Source organism: Lissotriton helveticus, chromosome 6, assembly GCF_964261635.1.
Source record: "Lissotriton helveticus chromosome 6, aLisHel1.1, whole genome shotgun sequence".
Lineage (NCBI taxonomy): Eukaryota > Metazoa > Chordata > Amphibia > Caudata > Salamandridae > Lissotriton > Lissotriton helveticus.
In genome coordinates this window covers 1,762,070,140-1,762,087,971 of record NC_136067.1, presented here as the reverse complement: position 1 = coordinate 1,762,087,971, position 17,832 = coordinate 1,762,070,140, and the positions used below count along the sequence as shown (strand labels likewise).

Below are 17,832 nucleotides of genomic sequence, written 5' to 3'. Positions count from 1 at the left end.
GAGGAAGGCGTGGGTGGGACGAGGACCAGTGGGCTCCTGGCACTGGGCGTTGTTCAGGCGCAGTCTGACTTGACTTTGGTGTGCCTTTGGCGCACCAGTCAATCAATCAATCAAAGCATTTATATAGCGCACTACTCACCCGGAGGGTCTCAAGGCGCTAGGGGAGGGGGGGGTCCTCTACTGCTCGAACAGCTAGGTCTTGAACTGCTTCCTGAAGGCAAGGTGGTCCTGTGTCAGGCGGAGGTGGGTCGGGAGGGAGTTCCAAGTCTTGGCGGCCAGGTAGGAGAAGGACCTTCCTCCTGTGGTGGCCCTTCGGATGCGGGGGACGGAGGCGAGGGCGTGGCCGGTCGATCGAAGCTGGTGTGTGGGGGCGTAGAAGTTGAGGCGGCTGTTGAGGTATCCTGGGCCTTGGTTGTGTAGGGCTTTGTGTGCGTGGGTGAGGAGACGGAAGGTGATTCTCTTGTTGACCGGGAGCCAGTGCAGATCTCTCAGGTGTCCGGAGATGTGGCTGCGTCGGGGGATGCCCAGGATGAGTCGTGCAGAGGCGTTCTGAATCCGCTGGAGTCTCTTCTGGAGTTTGGCGGTGGTTCCGGCGTAGAGAGAGTTGCCGTAGTCCAGACGGCTGGTGACGAGGGCCTGGGTGACCTTCTTCCTGGTCTCGGTGGGGATCCACCGGAAGATCTTACGTAGCATGCGCAGGATGTTGAAGCACGACGAGGAGACGGCGTTGACTTGTCTGGTCATGGAGAGGGAGGAGTCCAGGATGAAGCCCAGGTTGCGTGCGTGGTCTGTTGGTTTGGGTGCGTTGCCCAGGGCGGGGGGCCACCAGGAGTCGTCCCAGGCGGAGGGTGAAGATCCCAGGATGAGGATGAGGACTTCCGTCTTGTCCGAATTCAGTTTCAGGCGGCTGTTCATCATCCACTTGGCTACGTCTGTCATCCCTTCTTGTAGGTTAGCTCTGGCGGTGGCGGGGTCGTTGGTGAGGGAGAGGATCAGCTGGGTGTCGTCGGCGTAGGAGATGATGTTGAGGTTGTGTTGGCGTGTGATGGCTGCGAGGGGGCTCATGTAGACGTTGAAGAGGGTTGGGCTGAGCGAGGAGCCTTGGGGAACGCCGCAGATGACTTCGGTGGCTTCTGATCTGAACGGGGGGTGCTGAGGCGCCGCACTAGGGTACGGTGGCAGACAGTGTCGAAGGCCGCGGAGAGGTCTAGGAGGATGAGGGCCGCTGTTTCTCCGTTGTCGAGCAGGGCTCGGATGTCATCGGTGGCTGCGATCAGGGCGGTCTCGGTGCTGTGGTTGGCCCGGAAGCCAGACTGCGAGAGGTCGAGGGATCCGTTCGTCTCGAGGAAGGCGGCTAGCTGCTTGTTGACGGTCTTCTCGATGACTTTCACAGGAAACGGGAGCAGCGAGATGGGGCGGTAGTTCTTGAGGTCGGTGGGGTCGGCTGATGGCTTCTTTAGTAGAGCGCTGAGTTCGGTGTGCTTCCAGCTCTCCGGGAAGGTAGCGGTGTTGAAGGAGGTGTTGATGATGTCCCGCAGGTGGGGTGCGATGACAGCGTCGGCCTTGTTGAAGACGTGGTGAGGGCAGGGGTCGGTCGGAGATCCGGAGTGGATGGAGTTCATCGTGCGGATGGTGTCTTCGGTGCTGATCGGGGTCCAGGCGCGGAGGGTGGTGGTGGGGGGCGGTGGTTCAGTCGTGGCGTGCGTCGGTTGAGTGCTGAAGCTGTTGTGTATGTCCGCGATCTTGTTGTGGAAGTAGGAGGCGAGGGAGTTCCAGAGGTCTTGCGAAGGGGTGATGTCGTTGTTTCCGGCGTTGGGGTTGGAGAGCTCTTTAACGATGTTGAAGAGTTCCTTGCTGTTGTGTGCGTTGTTGTCCAGTCGTTCCTTGAAAGCAGTTTTCTTGGTGGCGTGGATCAGTTGGTGGTGTTTTCGGGTGGCGAGCTTGAGGGCAGTCATGTTGTTCGGTGTTGGGTCTCTGCGCCAGGCTTTCTCGAGTGCTCGGCAGTTCTTCTTGGAGCTCTTGAGTTCGTCGGTGAACCATGGGGCTTTCTTGCTGCCGGGTCTGCTAGGCGGGGTCTTCAGAGGGGCGAGGTCGTCTGCGCAGTTGCGGATCCACTTCGTGAGGTTGGTGGCCGCCTGGCTTGGGTTAGTTGCGCTGGTGGGAGGGTTCATGCTCAGGGAGTTCGCGAGCTGGTCGGCTGTAATCTTGTTCCAGCTTCTGCGTGCCACCTGTTGTTGGTGGTGGTGGATCGTGGTCCTTCTGAAGCTGAAGTGGATGCAGCTGTGGTCCGTCCAGTGGAGTCCGGTTGCGTGGCTGAAGGTGATGTCCTTGCTGGATGAGAACACGGGGTCGAGTGTGTGTCCGGCGTAGTGGGTGGGGGTGGTCACCAGCTGCTTGAGACCGAGGTTGGCGAAGTTGTCCAGCAGGGTGGTGGTGTTGCGGTCGTTGTTGTTCTCCAGGTGGAAGTTGAGGTCCCCGAGGAGGATGTAGTCAGTGGAGAGGAGGGCGTGCGGACTGATGAAGTCGGCGATGTCTTCACTGAATTGTGTGCGTGGTCCTGGGGGTCTGTAGATGAGGGTGCCTCTGAGGGTGGTCTTGGGGTTGATGTGGATCTGGAAGTGCAGGTGTTCGGCGGGTGCGAGGGTGTCTTCGGTGTTCGTCGTGATGCGGATGGTGTTCCAGCAGAACGTCCACTGAGCGGCTGCGCTGCGGTCTCTGTTAAGTAGGGCCTGGGCGGAGGAATGGGTGCTGTGAGGCAGTGGGTGGGTCTTGGCAGGAGGCATGATCAGACCGATGAGGAACGGGAGGGGAATGAAGCAACTCAAGAAAAAGCACTTGAAAATCAATAGAAAAAGAATAGAAAAGTAGTAGAAGGCCAGTGGAAAACAGACAGTAGAGAAACAATATAAGATCAGTGGAAACTTAATAGAATACAATAGGAAAACAGAAGAAAAATAATGAGTGCATTGAAAAAATAAGGGAGAAAATAATATCAGTTCTCTAGAAAGCGGGCGAGAAAGCAAAATAGTCAAGAATAGGAGAGAGACCAAGAAGAAGCACAGTCAGAGGGTGACGCACAGCTAGCGGTAGAGCGATGCCGCAGAAGGAGGGCAGCCTGAGGGAGGGCTGGATTAGGGACCTGCAATGGAGTAATTGTCATCAAAAGTAAGCAAAGAACAATGTAAAGGGCATCAGAATGCCCTCGGAGCATTGAAACAATACAAACGAGGAATTTGTTGTAACGTGATGGGGAAGGTAAGACATATTGTGTCCTTTTTTTGCCATTTATCCTTAGTCCATTAGGTAGAGTTAGTGGTTTGTTCATCTTTACTTGCTGACAGGCGAATTGCTCAGACCTTTCCATCGACTGTGACCACTGTCGATGACCTCCCTATGAGAGTGGCTAGATTACTCTATCCGCTTGTATTTATGGCTGTATAATATACAGCAATAAGGGTACATACAGAAGACTAGAATGTAGCTGCCACGCAGAGATTAGGGATTAGGAGATATACTGTGTTACACTCCTGATTACCCTACATTGCCTCCCTGTGGCTAAACTGTGAATTTCAAAATTCTCAAATGTTTACCGCATCTTTATTATCAGTTTACGTATTTCATCTTATTTCAGTTGACACCTTGCCCCATCGACCAACTTTATGCATTTCTGCTCTACTGCATCGTCAACTATTTCTCTTTCATTTATCCACTGAGTGCAGTTGGCTTTTGAAATCCTTTCCCCGTGCTATTTTGCAGAAATTTGACAACCATCTTGAACTTGCAAGCTTAAGGCAGTCATCGTCCACAAATGATTCATATGTCAAAGTTGCTGAATTGCTATTCTTAAGTGGTAAAAGGAAGTGGGATGGTGAAGACGGGAAATGTGTAAAATAATTACTGTCGCAGAACTGTTGGCCACGCTGCATTTGCCCATCTTGGAGCCACAGGATGTTGTGGACCTTGACGCTGCCCTGACGAGTGAAGAGTTGTCAAATGATTGGCTCCTTGCAGGCCGGTAAACCCATGGGCCCCCGTGTCCTTTCAGTTGAACTCTACAAAGTTAATGCTCCAACATTAGCCCCTTTTCTCGTGCGGCTGTACGAGGAGGGCGTGACGAAAGGTGTGTTACCAGAGACATAGCGTCTTGCAACTATTGCGTTAATACACAAAAAGGGTAAACCCCCTGAACAGTGTAGCTCTTATAGACCCATTTCCCTTCTGGACCGAGAGGGCAAAATTCTAGCTAAACTCCTGGCTCGGCATCTCTCACCCCTCCTTCACAAGCTGATACATCTGGATCAATCCGGCTTTATGCAGGCTCGAAATACTTCACTGAATCTCCATTGCTTGTTCTGAGTTCTAGGGCAGGCCTCCACTATACAGGAGGACTCTGTTATCATGTCGCTTGACACCAAAATGGCGTTTGACATGATCGAATGGCCCTTCTTGTTTGCTTCGCTCGAACGATATGGTTTTGGACCTCGTTTTCTGTCATGGATACTACTTTTGTACTCGCAGCCCCTAGCTCGCGTAGCAGTAAATGCCCGCTATTCAGCAATCTTTGTATTGGGAATAGGCACTCGACAGGGTTGCCCCCTGTCGCCACTGCTTTTCGCTTTGGCCCTCGAACCATTGGCTATTTGGATTAGGGGGATCCCTTTGTTAGAGGTCTCAATTGGTCGGAAGACTTGAAAGATACGATCTTCCTCTAAGCCGATGATATCTTGCTTCATCTAGCGAAACCACGCTTTTCTATCCACACGGTACTACATATTTTGACTCTGTTCCAAAAGTACTCCGGTTAAACTATCAACTGGGATACATCCTTGATCTATGTATTGAGTGGAGACCCCCGCTGCTCACCATTGGCTGTGAAGCCAAGATAGTTCTAGATGGCTTCCAGTATTTAGGTATATATATCACGGCTGACCCCTCCATCTTTTATGACCAGAACCTTTCACCCCTCCTGCGACTTCAGGCGGATGTGCAATATTGGAAGTATTGCCTCTTACACTACTAGGTCAAGCTGCTCTTTATAAAATGATGGCCCTTCCACGCTTTCTGTATGTGCTACAAAATACACCACACTTAGTACTACCCCGCTATTTCCAATCTATTGACACGGAGGTCTGCGCCCTGCTTTGGAACGGTGATGTTCCCCTTATTGCACTAATTAAGCTTACCAAAAGCTGGTATGATGGTGGCATAGCCTTGCCAGCCATTGAATCCTTCTATTGGGCCTCCCAACTTGTGGTGCAGAATCACTAGACGCATTGACCTATTGCAGACCCCGCCTACAGAATGGATAGGCATAATATGCTTAGGGCACTCTAAGGTGGTGCCAAACACGCGCCCAGATTCACCCCAACCTCTACCACGATTACTCTGTGGAACAAGGCAACAGTTGCTCTTGGTTGGAAGGATATGATCACGCAGGTTACTCCTTCTCGACTCTTCCCGACTGGGAATGTGGTCTAAGCAACCCGTATTCGATAAGTGGGACTTGATAGGCCTATCTAAGGTCGGTGATATGTGGAGGGCGGGTGGAGTGGCTACATTCACTGACTTGCAAAGAGAGTACCAGCTGCAGGAAGGGGAGACTTTTCAATATCTTCAAGCCCGCAATGCTCTTTGTAGAGCGATTCCTAAGGGGACTGACTTACCGGTCTCCGCACCCCTGGAGGATAGACTCCTAGATGACTATCTCCAGGAGAAGGCTATTTCATTACCTACCGTAAAGTCCTGAATAATACACCAGACACCCAGGAGAAACTTCGTTCAAAATGGGCGCTGGACATAGGAGACCTAGACAACGATTGGCAGGAGGCTCTCGCCTCTTCATGCGAGGTGGCAATTCGCTCCTGCTTTAAACGTATTCAAGTCAAAATACTCCACCGTGTATACTATACTAGTTCGTCGCTGGTTAAGATGCGAATACTGGACTCCCCGGCTTACCCTCGGAAGTGCGTTCATTTTGGTACCTACATACACCAGTGTTGGTAATGTCCGGTCCTTATGGGGTATTGGGAGAAGGTTATATCAGACATGTCTAGGATGAGCGGGGTATCTATCGATCTCTCCCCACGGCTTTGTCTTTTAAACATCTGGGAGGCCAGTGATTTATCCCGAGCTGGGAGGTTGTGGGTTTCCTTGGGCTGTATGGTTGCGAAACAAAACATGGCACTAACTTGGAAGGGGAGAGCTCTACTACGGCACACTGAATGTGAGTCCGATATGGACTGGTGTATGCAGGCAGAGAGGCTCTCATTCAGCGATGATTGATAGTGTAAATATTTCAAATGTGGATACTGAGGAAACTATAAAATGTATACTTGTATCAGTGATCCAATGGTACTCTATACCTTGAATGTACTGCCTCATTATGAACACCTGGAAAGGTTGATTATTGCATTGTACTCCACATGTTTTAACTATGTGTTTTTGTTTTTCATTAATAACATTTTTTTTTTTATAAAAAACATACTGTCCCTACCCAGATCCTCCATGATACAGGCAATAAGATTAGAAACCGGAATGGTTTCATGCGAGAAAATGGCAAACATGGTACTAATAAGATTCTGGCAATGCCTGCACTGTGAAGAGGAGCAAAAAGTTTCCTTTTGGTGTAAATGTGAGATTCTACAGAGTGAAATGAAGTGGGCAGAGGGGGTCAGAGAAACGGTTGTTACTTTATTTAGGGATTTGAGGGCAGACGTGTGCTATCAGAACGTCCAGCCAAACATAAGTCAGAAGGAATTTAGGACATTAGGGAAAGTAATATCATGGGACCAGGACAGGCAATACTTGGATGGGAAAAGATCTGTATGTTTTATGATGAAATCTTGGCAAAATGGTCAACAGTTCCCATATATGGATATTCTTCCCAATCGTTGGTTAAGTAGAATTATTAAAAATGAAGATTGGGATTAATCCATGTTATGAGAATGATAGGATTAAGAAGGCCATGATTGACCACGAAGGGAGATGTACCTGTAACCTAGGCACAAAACGCAATATTTTGAACATCTTATTAGATTGTTTAAATGCTCTTGACGGACGAAAACTATGGCTACGACCAATCTTCCACAAACATGAGGTTAGGAATCGTGCACAGGCAGTAGATTTGCTAACTGATATGCACTCATAAGATGTAACATGTGCAACCAGGAAATGTATGCTTGAAGTTAGTTTTTAAAAATGTGTAAAGGGAGGTTTTACCATTAGTATGATCTGATGAAATGCACACCAGTTTTATTAATGATACTTGGTATTTAAATATTTGTAATATAGAATACTCGTCTTTTAGAAGATATTGGTAATTTTTTTTTTTATGGGAGCTGTTTTTTAAATCAAAGATTACTATGATTGTACGTTAATACATGTTTAAGGACCTAAGGTCTAAATAAACAATCCCTTTTGACTGAGGAGTGATCTTGAACTTGCAAGCTGAAGACAGTCACTGCTATGAAATGGTGGGTCAGTCATAGTCATCCTCCACAAATGCTGCATATGTCAAAGTTGGTGCATTTGGATTCCAGTAGAGTCAGATGTGCTTTCTTTTCTCGCATCACGGTGTGGCACTTCATGGTAACTGGCTTTAACTTGGGCTTGACTCTGAAAATGTGGTTGAGCTACACCTGTCAAGATTCCTTCTCCTTGAGTCATCACTGCGAACAGCAAACCTTTCCATTACAATATAGGTTTTGTTTAGTACACGGGGTATTTGCAGAAGGTCATGCTCCTTGTGGTAAGTTTCCATCTTCTTGCAGTGGCACAGAATATGTGCTGCAGCATCTCCAAGATAACCCTGCATTTTTTGCAGCAGGAGTAGAATTGGCTATAAAGGGGCCTTTAAATTTAAATGCGATCTTGTCACATTTGATATATGTTCAAAACAGGTCACATTTCTTGCAATGTCTTCTGACATACTGCTGCTTCTTAGCATGAAGATTATTTTCCTCTTTCCTTTCCTTGACTGCAAAGTGAGGCACTTTTGTAATGTGAATCAAGTGACAATCTTGCTGGGGTACAGAAAGTATAAAAGGAAAGACTGCATGATGTCAGATGTTTTGTAACCAGTAACAACATTGTAAATACTTGTAAATGAACTTTACAAGTATTTAAAAATATATCAGCAGTAAGAAATCTTCAAGTGAGGTACGTTGTTTATTTATCATTCTAAGAAGACGAGGAATTCTAAAGAATACATAAAGTAAAACATGACACGTGTGTATTAAACAAATGAGAATATGCGCTAAAATCCAATTTCTGCATGCTATTGCTTGTGCACTACATCGGTTTAGCATTAAAGCTGCATGATTGATGCAAATGTAGTGGACATTTCAAGAGGCACTTTGGATGGAAAGTATGTTCTATGCCGAAGTTTTATCTATTGATTTAAGACAGTGTGCTCCAAAATGCACCACTGGACACACAGACTCCACACCCACCATTCTTCTGTCAAAAGGGCGCTGCTCATTTGTTTCACTTTGAGTAACTCTCGGATATTTTACAAGCAGTATGACTTCACTGACCGAACATAGGTGATAGCAACCCCCACCCACCCCACCCCACCCAACCCCACTGAAAATTGTTTCAGCATCACCAGTTTATCTCCTTTAAGTCATCCCGCAGGCCATTTGTAAAAATCCAAAAGAAAATAACGCAAGTCCAAAATAAGTAGAAAAGGACTTTAATGAAATGGACACAGTACAGCTCCATTGAGATCCAAAAGCCAAGTGACAAAAGGAATACTGTACAGTTCCAATTCTAATTGGAACTGCAACTACAGTGTGGCAAGTGCCAGGATTGAAAGTATACAGGGATTTAAAGGGACAGGAGGAAACATAAAGAATACAATGCAACACATCACTCCTCTTAGGAAAATTATGAATTGCAATTAACACATTTGGAAACACGTCTAACATTCCAAACTTTACCGTCTGGGGTGACAACACTATTACGATTAACCTTAACTACTTTATTAGGTTTACCAAATTTCATTTCACCTTTAAATACAATTCCAGGTTTACGTATTCTGACCCAATCTCCAATAGTAAAAGAAGGCTCTTTAACTTTCATGTGAGCATCATAGCGGCATTTACTTTTGGTTTGTTTAACCTCCACCCTTTGAGCTACATAATCAACATTAACATCAGAATCCCAACTTTTTGTAGCTTTTTTGAACCACCACGGACATAGTTTGGAAATAGGGTCTCTTCCTCTCAATAAACGGAAAGGTGACACTTCAGTGGTAGTGTGAGGTATTATGCGGTACAACCACAGCTTTTCCCTCAATTTATCCTTCCATTGAGCTCCAAAGTTACGTGCCCACAAAATGTCTTGCTTAAGAACTCTATTGTACCTCTCCACTTGGCCATTTCCCTGAGGTTCATACAATGCAGTAGTCATGTGTTTAATATTAGATAACTTGAGAAAATCAAACATTTCACGAGACTTAAATTGCACCCCATTGTCAGAAATTATAACTTTAGGATAACCTTTACGAGCGAAAACCTCCTTAAGGAAAAGTATGACACTTTCTGTAATAGGATGAAGTACAAGTTTGACCTCCGGCCATTTCGAATGATGATCAATTAATACCAATGCAAATCTACAGTCTAGTGGTATAAAAATGAAAGGACCAGCTATATCTAAACCTAGTTTCTGCCAAGGATAATCCGCCCATTGCAAGGGTATGAGAGGCGCAGGATCACATTTGCACATCTTTTCACTCCCAATACATGCAGGACACAATTAATCTTTTCATCGAAGACATGCCCAAATGGCTCTCAGATAAAATGTGGCTGTGTAAAGATAAAGGAGGAATACATTTTCCTTGTCTAAAAATCAAATCTCCTTCATCAAGTAACTCATCAGAGATCTTCCAGAAGGGAAAAATCTCAGCAGGAACCTCATTCTTAGAAGGCCATCCAACCCTAGTGAAATTCACAACTTTATTTAAGAGATGATCTTCATTCATAGCTCTTTTCCACATCTCTTCAGAGTTGAAACCAAACTTCCCAGATACAATTTCAGTGATGTCCGCAACAACCTCATCATCTTCACATTTGTCATCAGTACTGCATGGTAACCTTGTCAAACAATCAGCAGTGACATTGATTTTGCCTGGAACATATTCAACAGTAAATGTATATTCTTACAAACGGGACAAGAGCCTGGCAATGCAGGCAGTAGCATTAAGACCTCCTCCAGGAGAGAAAATTGATACCAAAGGTTTATGATCCCTGCACCCCAAATATAATTACGAAAGTGCTCCACTCCCCAGACACAAGCCATCAATTCTCTCTCTATAACAGCAGAACGTCTTTCAGTGATGTAAGAGTGCGTGATGCAAACGCAACATTCCATTCTTCTTTCCCTACACGTTGAGACAAGACACAACCCAAGCCATATAGACTAGCATCAACTGTAAGTATACATAACTTATTCATATAAAATGGCTTAAGTGTGGGAGCAGCAATCATTTCAGCTTTTATATTGTCAAAGGCTTCTTGTTGTCTCTCACCCCATTTGAACTCTGCATTTTTCCTTGATATTTCTCTCAATGGCTCCATTTTTGTGGCAACATTTTCAATGACCTTACTATAGTACACACAAAGTCCTGCAAAGGAAAGACGTTTGTCCTTACAGTCAGGAGCAGGTGCTTTTAAAATGGCATCAATCAGAGAATTGTTTGGAACTACACCTTCTCTGGACAGTGTGTGCAAGATATTCAACAGAGTCTTGGTATAACTTATACTTTTTCCCTTTAACTGTAAGACCGTACTCCTTGAGGGTATTACAAACATTCTTGAGATGCTGTGTGAGTGTTCTTGTCCAGAGAAAAAATGAAAATGTTGTCCTGAAAACACTTTACATAAGTTTGCATGTCTTTAAATAGGTGGCACATGGATCTCTGAAACACTGACGCCAGTCTAAAAGGCATACTTTTAAACTGAAAAAGCCCTTGGGGTGTGATAAACCCCGTCAAATTCCGTGACTCCTCTGACAGTTCTATCTGATGGTATGCAGACCTAAGATCTAAGGTTGAAAACACATTGGCTCCTCCTAACATACTCACTACTTCATTAACCCCTCCCACGCTCATGACGAGCGGAGCTCGTCATGAGCCATGGTTCTCGTGTGCTCGTGACGAGCTGACCTCGTCATGACCGTTAGAACGCTCACACGCGGTTCTAATACCCCTGCTGTGCTGGGCATTCTAAGGAACGGGCGTGGTCATGACAAGCTCAGCTCGTCATGAGCACACGAGAAACGTGGCTCATGACGAGCTGAGCTCATCATGAGCACCGGGGCGCTGTGCGCGCCCCCTCCCCCAAGCACAGCAGGGAAATCGTCCCCGCAGCGAAGGGGTTAATATGTTCGCGTTAAGCGCCCTAAGGTCAATGCACACCCTCAAAGATTTGTCCGGTTTTCGTGCAAGAACAATTGGAGAAACCCATTCTGACGATTCTATTTCTTTAATCACACCCTCACTTAACATTCCATTCAAAACTTCTCCCAACTCATCTCTAACATTTATGGGGACATTTCTTAACTTTGGCTTGATAGGCGATGCACCCTGTTTGAGCTTGATAACATGAGTGAAACCCTTAATTTTCCTAATTTATCAGAAAAAAACATTAGGGAATTCTTTTTCAATACCACTCCTCCCTACATCTCCCTCTACAACCATTACTGGTTCTTTGTTCCTGGGATTAGGATGATTCCTAAGTTCCATTGGTCTCTCCAACCTAAGTTATTTACTCCCTTTTTAGCAACATACAATTTGATGAAGGCTGTCCTACTTTTAAACTCAATCTGAGAGGCAACATATCCCATAAAATCAATAGCTGAGCCATCAAAACCTTGAGCAACTATATCCGGAGCACACAAATCCCCAATGGATTTATTACCCCCATATTTTTCATTGAAATAACACTCCGTCACAATGGACCAAGGCGAACCCGAATCTGCCATGAGTTCAAGTTCTTCATCCAAAAATATAAACTTACATTTAGGAGAAGTTAACATTTCTCCCTCAACAATACACACATTCATTAAAGACACTACAATCCCTTTCTCAACTTGGGAATCATCTTTAGGTAAATGATCGCATCTAATACATGTAACTTGACAATGTTGATCACTTACCACATACGAAACTTCACTACTCTTGTTATTAAAATTTCTATTCTTATCATAAATGTTCTTTCTGTTATCCCCGCAGGCTTTGGAAAAATGTCCTATCCTACCACACTTGGTACATTCTCTTCCAATAGCTGGGAAAAACTTAAAAGAAGCACCATGGTTGTTGCTACCACATCTATAACAAATTACACCTTTGGTAACAAACTTCCCTGTTTGAGGATTTTTTGTTGAACTGTTCATGGCACATATCTCATCACAATTCTTATTACCTTTATCCCCCTTAGAATTGACATCTTCAATGGTCCTCATCCACTTGTCGGATTGCTCAAATGCTTTGGCAGTCGCAATGGTGTTATGTAAACTGGGGTTAACTAATATCCACAACTGGCCTTGTGTTTTATTACTTCTCACATTTACAATAATTTGGTCTCTGATCATCTTGTCTGTAATGGCCCCAAAGTTGCAGGAAATAACAAGTGTTCTGAGAGTGGTTAAAAAGTCATCAAAGGACTCGTACTCTCTTTGAGCTCTCGTATAAAATTTGTATCTATAAAGTGCTAAACTTTTGTAGGTTTAAATCTAGTCTCTACACGTCAAAGTGCCTCATCAAAACTTCCAGGATCACCTTGAACTGTAGGAAGTGTTCTAAACACTGCTTGCCCCTCTGAACCTAAAGAATGAAGAAAAATATTTTTCTTACTTCCATTTCCCATTCTCTCCCCATCAATAGCTTTCAGGTAAGTTAAAAATTCCTCCTTCCATCTTGTCCAAGCAATCGGAAGATCACCTTTGGACTGTAGAAATTTAGTTGGGGATCAAATTGCATATTGATAATATGGATGAATAACAATTAAACAATAGACTGTAATGGGTAATAGTCTTAACAGCAAAATAATGTGTTAAAAGTAATTAAGCTGCAATATTTTCGTTATTCAAGGCAAGGATATTCAAACAAGCTGTGCACATCAGCTTGATATGCAAAATGAAGAAAAGTGATTACAAAAATATATAGTTAATAAGAGTACCTTATGATGAATTAAAATGTCGTGCTGGTTTAAATATTGATGAAAAATGGAAAGTACACTGTTGTCTGTATTGATGATGAATTTCTACTCGAAATTGAGAAATGCGCTGTAGAGCGCATCGATGGAGAAACTGAAGATACTTTGAAGAAATGCGCTGTCGAGCGCATCAACAGTGAAATTGAAGATCCTTTGAAGATCCGATGAAATATGCCTAAGAATCACCTCCAAAATGGCAGCAGCGTGATGATGTCAGTGCGTTACGTTACGCTGATGACAACTTGTAATTTATTTCTCCCAAGATGGCAGCAGTGTGATGACGGTGCGTTAGGTTACGCACTCGCAATGAAAACACCTCGTAAGAGTTCTATTTTACCTTGCGTCGTCCAACATGAGAGCGCTTCAGGAGGACGCTTCAGGTTTCCATGCTGAGGCAGCGCTGGCGGTAGCTTGCTCACGTGATGCAAGTTCACCGTTAACACTTGAAAGATGCATTAAAGTCCCAAATAGTTGAAAATCGGCAAACACGGCATACAATTACATAGAAATCCGAAATTTCCAGCGTAAATAGTCCAAATTCTTCCTCCAAAAAACGATAGTGGTAAAGGTCCACCAAATTCAAAATGGAATCGAAGACCAACAAACTTGTGGGTCAAAATGAAGAATGTAACACTCCTGTGTACACAATGTAGCAGGTACTAAGAACCTCGTCGCCAAAAATGTAAAAATCCAAAATAAAATATCACAAGTCCGAAATAAGTAGAAAAGGACTTTAATGAAAGGGACACAGTACAGCTCAATTGAGATCCAAGAGCCAAGTGACCAAAGGAATACTGTACAGTTCCAATTCTAATTAGAACTGCAACTACAGTGTGGCAAGTGCCAGGATTGAAAGTATACAGGGATTTAAAGGGACAGGAGGAAACATAAAGAGTACAATGCAACACAATTTCCTGCATAATCTCCCCAGGATTGTGATCTACCTTGGTAACTTTAATCCTAGTTTTGTGCCGGGTCTGATGGCTTAGTGGACTAATGCCTCCACTCTAGGGGCCTGTGTTTGACCTCATTGTCACAGGTTCAAATCCCGGCGAGTCCACTCAACCTTTCATATTTCTGAGGTCGATAAAATTAGTACCATTCAGTTGGGTAACAAACGTCCTTTATTCAGCACCATGGTACCCTGCTGGGTGAACGTGCGCTTTACAAATACATATCTTATGCTTTAGGTTGCCTGGTACTTAGTCACGGATTTGAGGCAGCTCTCGCTTCATTCAGGTACCTGAGACTTTTATCCCAAAGGGGGCCTGTTAGAACCGGGGTCTCTAGTTGGCAGGGGTATGCACCCTAGTCTAAGTAGGGACCACCGCTTCCGACCTGGTAGCTTGGCGCAGAGCAGCAAAGGCGTAACTTCAGAGGCAATGTGTAAAGTATTTGTGCAACACACAACGTCGATGACACAGTAAAAACACTCACAAAAGGAACACCACACCAGTTTTGTATAAGAATACGAATTTCTTTATCTAAAAGATATGCGAGAACCAAAAGCAGGTAAATCCAGCTCAAGGCAAGATCAATAATAAAAAGGATTCCAGTTTCCAAGCAAGATCAATAATCAATAAGGATGAATCCCGTTCCCAGGCCTGGTCAAATCACCAAAAGCTCAGGTCTGCCAAGGGCTACTGCTGGTAATGTCTTTCTCACAGTGTCCTTGGATGGCAAACGTTCACTTGTAGTAGGTTCTTATGGTCAAAATTCACTGGGGGTAGGTTCTTAGGCCAAAGTTCCCTTGTAGCGTAATAAGTGTGCCTCTCGTAGAAATGATGCTCCCAGCGTAGGAAGTGCGGCTGCCCAGGCGCTGCTGGTAATGCTAAAAAATGCCCCAGTGTCAATTACCAAGTAATTATGCCCCCATAGGCCGGTCAGTGAAGGACGGTTACCAGCCAAGCACAAAGCTCACACTCCAGGTACCCGGCCAACCCGCACCCCGACCCCTCGCAGCAGCCTGGTTGCACTGAGGCGTTACCTGGGGTGGTGGTTGCGGGCGTGGGTGCGAGGCTCCTCTCCCCCTGGGGCCTCGGGCTCAGCAGGCGCTGCACGGGTGGGGCTCACGGCCACACAGCGCTCCTTTAGAACAGCGCTTAACAGTGCCTCCAAGTCCGGGGCAACGACGGAGCCTCCTGCCACACAGCGCTTTGCTTCTCAGCTCTACACAGCGCGCTTCGATCCCAGTGGCGGTGACCTCAGGGGCAGTTTCAGTCGGCTTGCGCCAGAAGCAGAAGCAATCACAGAGCCCTCGGGAGGATCACGGGGCAAGCAGTGCTGAGGGCAGACACAGCGTTGCAGGGCAAATCTTGAGAGTGTTGTTGCTGTTCCAAAGGGCAGTCTTTAAAATGCTGTGGTCCAAGGACAGGTAGTTTCCTTTAGCTTAAAAAGGGTGCAGTCCCAAAAAGGCAATCTTTAAAAGGTTGAAGACTCTTTAAAATGTGGTTCAAAGAAAAGTAGTTCCTTTGGGATGTTGTGGAGACACTCTGGTGGTGATGTTGCAGTCTCCCATGCAGGGCAGGATCAGCAGACAGTAGGGCAGCTCAGCAGGTTGTGGGGCAGCAGTTCCTTGGAGCAGTCAGCCTCCTTTCCAGTGGCAATCCTCTTGCGCAGCAGTCCTCACTCCAGCAGGGATTCTTCCAGGTCCAGCAGTGTAACAAAGAAGTGAGGCCAGGACCCTCCCTTATATATCTTTCAGTCTAAGGGCTGGAAAGTGGTAGAAGTCTCTGGAAGGGTCTGGGGGCAGGGGCTTCTAGAAAAGTCCAGGGAGTTCTGGTATGTTCCCTGCCTTCCCTGACCTAGCTGTCACAGTGACGAGAGACAGGCCGTTAAGGCTACAGTGGGCAGCCCATCACAGCTTATCCCAGGGAAGAAGGTGTGAATCACCACTCCCACCTCCCAACCCAGGCAGGCTATCAGTATGCAGAGGGGAGGGGGGAGTCTGCAGAGCCTAATCTAAGTGTAGGCAGGAAAAGACCCACTTTATAAAAGTGGGATCCCTAGCGTAGTAGTTCCCAAACCCCATATATCATTGGAAAGGGTTCCCCGCCCCGAGTTCAACAAGACCAAACATGACAGACTTATTAGGTCCCTGTCAGAAGTTATCCCATAAGGGGAGGTTCCCAATGTTAGCCTATGGAGGATTAAGCCTTACTGCGTTAGCAGTGGCTTGTGGCAGATATGCCAGCCTCACAAGGTTTTAGGGGAGAGCACCTGCACCTCAGCACTGTTTAGCAGTGGTGAGGCGCCCAGAGTCCTAAGTCCAACAAAAGGTAAGGTAAAAATGAGAGGCTAAAGGGCAAAAAGGTAGGGGAAGACCACCCTATGGCTGACAGGTCCACCAGGGCCCTTGAGCTCATCATCAATAGTTTTATAAAACCATCAGGACCCAAAGGAGTGATGAGTGTGTATGAAAGGCTGAGTGACCGCATCATTTACAAGTTTAAAAAATGCATACAAACATTATCAAAACTCAATAAAATAGTTGATCCCAAATAACATCTTACATCTACACTTACTCCTGCGCATGGTTTTAAATATGTAGCTGAAAATCCTTCGGTGACTCGGCCCCCTGTGTCTTGCATACAATAAATCTCTGCATCGTTTCATGCAGGATGGATGTTTTCTGGAAGGGATTCATGTAGGCTATGTTTAGCACTGGACTGTAAGTATTTTGAAAATTGTAAACTTGAAGAGCTAGATTGATTATCCATAGCAATCTGCAGTGCCCAAATGTTCATGGTTTATTTACGGTGCCCCGTGTGTTCCTGGTTATAGAGAAAAGGGCAGTGCCTAACTTGATGCAAAATAGCCGTGGTAAGCTGACAGGCGTCTCCTTTAGTTAGGGAAGTGCTGCCGTTGTAAGGTGCAATGGATAACGATATATATGTTGACCTATGTGGGACAGCAATAAGGAGGTTTGTATATATTTAGAGTTCTATAATGCGAAAATAATTTACAAGCAGCTGAACATTCTACAGTAGAGTGGGGCATGGCACGGCTTTTACGCAAGCAGAAGGTGGCCTCCTCCTGGCTTGGCCACTGTAATCGTGCCGCAAAAAGCCAAAGGCCTAACAATGGTTCTTATTTATTTATTTATTTATTTAATTTTTTAGCCTGTCTGATAATATGACTCTAAGGAGAATGGCAAGTGGCCCCCTTGACACCATTTGTTTAGTCATTCCATATTGTTCAGTGCAGATAATCTTGAACGTCTGTTATACGAGAGGAGGTTTTATTTTCGTGAATTGCATTTTCATTTTTGCATGTTTGATATTCTGAAGCGCAGTGTACATTGGTATTTGCAGTACTATTGCTTCTGCTGTGATTTGTCGTGGAAAGTTGAATTTATTTTTATTCAGTGCTCACTTTGTGCTGGTGAAACAGCTTTGTAAATCTAGCCTCGTGTCTCCAAATGATGATACTGCCCTCTGCAAGGACAGTCAACAAATAGAAGTCTGTCCGCTGTAGAACAACTAAGTTTGCCAGTACTACTTTTGTTTTCTGGTGCTTCTGTATGCTTGGTATCCTTATTCCAATGTCTGTTTGCTAGTCCAACTAGTTCTCTTCTAATTTTCCTCAATTTAATTTTTCTTCAGAAGATGCACATTTG

The 17,832-nt window shown here is 45.3% G+C and overlaps 1 protein-coding gene across 3 annotated transcripts in view; it reads left to right on the top strand.

Moving 5' to 3' along the window:
- MSH2 (mutS homolog 2) overlaps nt 1-17,832 on the top strand; it is a 799,418-nt gene that overhangs the window by 186,294 nt on the left and 595,292 nt on the right. The window lies entirely within an intron of this gene.